A 7353-nucleotide genomic window follows, 5' to 3' on the forward strand; every position below is an offset into this window, starting at 1 on the left:
GAGTCCCTAGCAACTGCTTAGCAACTGGTAAACAATTCAGCTAGCTAAGATAACTACAATTTTATGAAAAATAGTTATTTTTCAAAAGCCTATCTTCTTTGTTTGTTGCTTGTTTTTTCTCCTATTCAGTCTTGCAGTTTTCTTTAGCTTTTTTCCGATGTACTTCACTCTAAAAACCATGTAAATTTCAATATTTGTAGGAGCTCATTTTTCAGCTGCTGCTGCTCAAATTGGAGTTCCGGAACACAGATGTGTTATGTCTTATCTCACCTCATTTGCTCACATTGTATGTAGACTTCTTTTTCTACTGTATTATTGACTGTATGTTTGTTTTACTCCGTGTGTAACTCTGTGTTGTTATATGTGTCGAACTGCTTTGCTTTATCTTGGCCAGGTCGCAGTTGTAAATGAGAACTTGTTCTCAACTTGCCTCCCTGGTTAAATAAAGGTGAAATAAAATTAAAAATTAAAAAATAATATTTCTAAATGACTTCAGTTGATGTTGAAGTGCAATGCATTGGATGTGAAGAATTGTGTTTTTTGCATTTCATGAAGTTCCCTCTCCTTTCACGTGATTGACTAAGGACTTTTAGTTTCGTAGATCGTCTATTACTTTGTATTATAATAACAATATATAGGTAACATTGGGGGGAGCTAGTATAGTAACATATTCTTTAGCCAAAGCTCAGAGTTCTATAACACTGAGTCGGTTGCTCGGCAACAACACAGCTGCTTGCACCATGCTGCCAGTCATAGGAAGTGTACGTGAACAAACTAAGGCTACTGTATATAGCTAGCTATATGGTGGTGTTCAATCTGAGGTTAATCAATAAATGCAAACAGATATTTTGATTAGCTAGGTAGCTAGCTAGCTAACGTTACCTTGCTAACGTTAGCTTGCTTGTACAAAGTTCAGCAGCTAGCCTTTGTAGCTAGCTAACACCAGTCAGCTAAAAGTTAGATAGCTAACGAACAGGCAAATAAAGGCTAGCATGTCATTGGGGGCCAATGGAGCTTCTTGACTCTGTTTATTGAAGACTGAGGATCTTTGCTGTAACGTGACACTTCCTACGGCTCCCATAGGCTCTCAGAAGGCGGGAAAAAGCTGAATGATGTAATTCCAGCCCCAGGCTGAAACACATTAGTGCCTTTGGTAAGTGCTCTATCAGAGGACAATGGGCTGAGGCGCGTGCACGAGTCGACCCCATGTTTTTATTTTCTATCGTCTTTGAACCTAAACACAGATTCCCGGTCGGAATATTATCGCTTTTTTACGAGAAAAATGGCATAAAAATTGATTTTAAACAGCGGTTGACATGCTTCGAAGTACGGTAATGGAATATTTAAGATTTTTTTTGTCACGAAATGCGTCGTGCGCGTCACCCTTCTTTACCATTCGGATAGTGTCTTGAACAAAACAGAGGATATTTGAACATAACTATGGATTATTTTGAACCAAACCAACATTTGTTATTGAATTAGACGTCCTGTGAGTGCATTCTGACGAAGACAGCAAAGGTAATAACATTTTTCTTATAGTAAATCTGATTTTGGTGAGTGCTAAACTTGGTGGGTGTCTAAATAGCTAGCCCTGTGATGCCGGGCTATCTACTGAGAATATTGCAAAATGTGCTTTCACCGAAAAGCTATTTTAAAATCGGACATAGCGAGTGCATAGAGGAGTTCTGTATCTATAATTCTTAAAATAATTGTTGTGTTTTTTGTCAACGTTTATCGTGAGTAATTTAGTATATTCACCGGAAGTTTGCGGGGGGTATGCTAGTTCTGAACGTCACATGCTAATGTCAAAAGCTGGTTTTTGATATAAATATGAACTTGATTGAACAAAACATGCATGTATTGTATAACATAATGTTCTAGGGTTGTCATCTGATGAAGATCATCAAAGGTTAGTGCTGCATTTAGCTGTGGTTTGGGTTTATGTGACATTATATGCTAGCTTGAAAAATGGGTGTCTGATTATTTCTGGCTGGGTACTCTGCTGACATAATCTAATGTTTTGCTTTCGTTGTAAAGCCTTTTTGAAATCGGACAGTGTGGTTAGATTAACGAGAGTCTTGTCTTTAACCTCTTATGGCTAGGGGGCAGTATTTTCACGGCTGGATAAAAAACGTACCCGATTTAATCTGGTTACTAATCCTACCCAGTAACTAGAATATGCATATACTTATTATATATGGATAGAAAACACCCTAAAGTTTCTAAAACTGTTTGAATGGTGTCTGTGAGTATAACAGAACTCAAATGGCAGGTCAAAACCTGAGAGATTCCTTTACAGGAAGTGGCCTGTCTGACCATTTCTGGAACTTCTTTGCCATCTCTATCTTTTACTAAGGATCTCTGCTCTAACGTGACACTTCCTACGTCGTCCATAGGCGCTCAGAGCCCGGGAAAAACCTGAATGTCGTCATCCCAGCCCCAGGCTGAAACACATTATCGCCTTTCTCAAGTGGCCGATCAAGGGACTATGGGCTTAGGCGCGTGACCTGGCCGCCCCCGTCTGTGTTATTTTTTCCTCTGTTTGCCGAAAAGGAGATTCCCGGTCGGAATATTATCGCTTTTCTACGAGAAAAATTGCATAAAAATTGATTTTAAACAGCGGTTGACATGCTTCGAAGTACGGTAATGGAATATTTAGAATTTTTTTGTCACGAATTGCGCCATGCGCACGACCCTTCTTTACCATTTCGGATAGTGTCTGGAACGCACGAACAAAACGCCGCTATTCAGATATAACGATGGATTATTTTGGACCAAACCAACATTTGTTATTGAAGTAGCAGTCCTGGGAGTGCATTCTGACGAAGACAACAAAGGTAATGAAACTTTTGTAATAGTAAATCAGAGTTTGATCAGGGCTAAACTTGGTCGGTGTCTAAATGGCTAGCCGTGATGGCTGGGCTATCTACTGAGAATATTGCAAAATGTGCTTTCACCGAAAAGCTATTTTAAAATCGGACATATCGAGTGCATAGAGGAGTTCTGTATCTATAATTCTTAAAATAATTGTTATGTTTTTTTGTGAACGTTTATCGTGAGTAATTTAGTAAATTCACCGGATGTTTGCGGGGGGTATGCTAGTTCTGAACGTCACATGCTAATGTAAAAAGCTGGTTTTTGATATAAATATGAACTTGATTGAACAAAACATGCATGCATTGTATAACATAATGTCCTAGGGTTGTCATCTGATGAAGATCATCAAAGGTTAGTGCTGCATTTAGCTGTGGTTTTGTTTTTTGTGACATTATATACTAGCTTGAAAAATGGGTGTCTGATTATTTCTGGCTTGGTACTCTGCTGACATAATCTAATGTTTTGCTTTCGCTGTAAAGCCTTTTTGAAATCGGACAGTGTGGTTAGATAAAGGAGAGTCTTGTCTTTAAAATGCTGTGAAATAGTCATATATTTGAAAAATTGAAGTTTTTGTATTTTTGAGGAATTTGTAATTCGCGCCACGCCTATCATTGGATTTTGGAGCAGGTGTTCCGCTAGTGGAACGTCTAGATGTAAGAGGTTTTAAAATGGTGTAAAATAGTCATATGTTTGAGAAATGTAAGTAATAACATTTCTAAGGTATTTGAATAACGCGCCACGGGATTCAACTGGCTGTTGAGTAGGTGGGACGATTTCGTCCCGCCGACCCTAGAGAGGTTAACGTTAGTTAAATTAAGTTTAAAACCACCAAACTTTGGGATACTGCCACGCTGCTCACGCTCATTTGCACTGCACAGACCAAGTTAAGATGAGGTAGCCAGACTACAGACAGGATAAACACTGCAGTTAGCTATGCTAGGCTGGACACATGACATTTTTAACAACGCTTTATTTTTATAAAAACTAGTTCATTGCATCCGCCATGGACCCCAGTTTCATAATATGAGCATATTTCCCTGCTGCTTGCCGTTGTTTTAAAGTAATCATGAAAAAGCAGGCCTTATTTTAGGTCATTTTTCACCCTGTCAGCTCCTATTTGTTCTGTTGAGCACCATGGCACCAACTCGCCTTCCGAACGTTCTATTCCCAGCTTATTGTTCTACGTCACAATGCCTGCTTCGCTATTGTTGGCAATGAGACCTGCTCACGTTGTTTATAGTTAAAATGTAAACAACAACAAAAAAATTCTCATGAAACTCTGAGGTCGTCGCATTGTTTCCTATAGGGGAAATATCGGTATGTTTGTCTATTTCGTCAAATATCTCGCAATGTGTATATTTGGATTTTTTCAAGTCAGATGCCATTTTAATCATGATAATCTCCTCTTTCTAATTATGTAAGTCTGGGCAGCGAGCTCGGTTGTGATCAAATGCTAGCCCCAAAATACTTTTTGCCCTTGGAATGCTGAGCTCCCCCCAATGTTTTCCTATGGAGAGGCATGCCGGTCTATTTCGCCAAATATCTCACAATGTGTATATTTTTTACTTTTTTAAAGTGTAGAATAAATTCTAGATCCGGCATACACTCTCTCTCCTGTCATCTTGTCTTTCTTATACTAATACCCGGGTGGCGCAGTGGTCTAAGGCACTGCATCTCAGTGCAAGAGGTGTCACTGCAGTACCAGGTTTGAATCCAGGCTGCATCACATCCAGCCATGATTGGGAGTCCCATAGGGTGGTGCACAATTGGCCCAGCGTCATCTGGGGTAGGCTGTCATTGTAAATAAGAATTTGTTCTTATCTGACTTGCCTAGTGAAATAAAGGTTAAATAAATAAAAAATACTCCACATTTGTGCTGACTGATCAACACAGTTTCAAATTACTTTTCAGTGTGTTCACAGAAAATCTGAAGTTGCCATACACAAGTGAAAAGTAGTCAGGGGGATTCACACGGTACACCAAGGTAAAACAACATCAGAATCATTGCTGCATACCAACCTGGTCTCATAGACTAGACATAACATAGTTAACCTCCCTGGGCAAGGTGGGACGTTTGTGTCCCACCTAGTCAACAGCCAGTGGAATCGCGTGGCGCGAAATACAAATACCTCAAAAATGCTATAACTTCAATTTCTCAAACATATGACTATTTTGCACCATTTTAAAGACAAGACTCTCGTTAATCTAACCACATTGTCCGATTTCAAAAAGGCTTTACAGCGAAAGCAAAACATTACATTATGTCAGGAGAGTACCCTGCCAAAAATAATCACACTTGCCATTTTCAAAGCAAGCATATATGTCACAAAAACCAAAACCACAGCTAAATGAGGCACTAACCTTTGATGATCTTCATCAGGTGACACACCTAGGACATTATGTTATACAATACATGCATGTTTTGTTCAATCAAGTTCATATTTATATCAAAAACCAGCTTTTTACATTAGCATGTGATGTTCAGAACTAGCATACCCACTGCAAACTTCCGGTGAATTTACTAAATTACTCACGATAAACGTTGACAAAAACATAACAATTATTTTAAGAATTATAGATACAGAACTCCTTTATGCAATCACGGTGTCAGATTTTAAAATAGCTTTTCGGCGAAGGAGCACATTTTGCAATATTCTGAGTACATAGCCCGGCCATCACGGCTAGCTAATTTGACACCCACCAAGTTTGGCCCTCACCAAACTCAGATTTACTATAAGAAAAATTGGATTACCTTTGCTGTTCTTCGTCAGAATGCACTCCCAGGACTTCTACTTCAACAACAAATGTTGTTTTGGTTCCAAATAATCCATAGTTATATTCAAATACCTCCGTTTTGTTCGTGCGTTCAGGTCAGTATCCGAAGGATGACGCGCAAGCGCATTTCGTGACAAAAAATGTCAAAATATTCCATTACCGTACTTAGAAGCATGTCAAACGCTATTTAAAATCAATTTTTATGCTATTTTTCTCGTAAAATAGCGATAATAATCCAACCGGGCGACGTTGTATTCATTCAAAGGCTGAAAGAAAAAAATGGAGAATTCACATGAACGCGCATCTCCAGTGTCACTGTTCTCAGCCTGACCACTCACAAAATCTCCTGCTGTTTTTCGCCCAGAGACTGGAGAGACGTCATTCCACTTTCTGGCGCCTTCTGAGAGCCAATGGAAGCCTTAGAAAATGTCACGTTACAGCAGAGATGCTGTATTTTTGATAGAGATGCCACAGAAGGAGAACAAATTGTCAGACAGGGCACTTCCTGTATGGAATCTTCTCAAGTTTTGGCCTGCCATATGAGTTCTGTTATACTCACAGACACCATTCAAACAGTTTTAGAAACTTTAGAGTGTTTTCTATCCAAATGCATATTCTCGTTTCTGGGCAAGAGTAGTAACCAGTTTAAATCGGGTACGTTTTTTATCCGGCCGTGCAAATACTGCCCCCTAGCCCCAACAGGTTAAAGTACAGCTGGGACACTGAAATTAGTATGTTATGTTACGTTTTCTTTATATATTTTTGATATAGGCTTATTGTAAATGTGCATTATTGTTGCGTTACCATCTTTATTGCAAAAAGAAATACAAATGCAAACATCACTTTCTTTAGAGACACATTATTTTGACAGAGGCAATGAACTGTCCATTGATCAGCACGGCAATTGATAAAACAGGACCATGTTTGAAAGTGGTTCTGAAAGTGGTTCTGAGCTTAATTCAATATCACACAGGTACGCTAACAGTTACAGAAATCAGGAATACAGACAGACTCTATCTATCTGAGCTACTGTGTCCAACACACCATCACCTGTTGTTATGTTGGGCCCCTACTGATTTCTTTTTCTATGACATGTATTGCTAAAATAGAGGTTTAAAGAAATACAGGCATGCACCACATTACTACAATACAAAACAGCTCAATCAAGCCTGATGGTCTTCTAAGTGTAAAAGAAAAGCTTGCTTTCATTTCATTTCAAAAAGCATCAGAAGGTAGCGTAATGGAATCATGTCTTACTGTGGTGTGTGAAGAATCCAATATTTTACCTTGTATGTGGTACAAATCACATTGTTGTAGAAGCACCTCCTCTAAGAGTATGAATTAGGCTGTTTGAGAAGGTTTGAATCCTAAGCAACCTGCCTACACATAGTCTGAAGGTCAATGCCAACATAACTACTGTAGTAGGTCAAAGCTGTGCGCTGGAAAACCTTGGTAGAGCATGGGTGGAATAGGCATTGTAGTGCCCATGTGAATTCTTTGGCTTCAGACCAATGCCTATTCTCACTGTTTTTAATTAACTTCTGTCTAGGTTTAAGCCCCTAAATATAAACATTTAGAATTAACCAAATGGTTTAAAGTTATGATTTTTTTCATATTAGTAATTAATCCATGACATACAATATTGATATAAAGTATCATACTATTTTTATAGTATAATGTTGCAGTATAAAACAATTATTA

Source organism: Salmo salar, chromosome 02 (assembly GCF_965601325.2).
Source record: "Salmo salar chromosome 02, fSalSal1, whole genome shotgun sequence".
NCBI classification, from domain to species: Eukaryota; Metazoa; Chordata; class Actinopteri; order Salmoniformes; family Salmonidae; genus Salmo; species Salmo salar.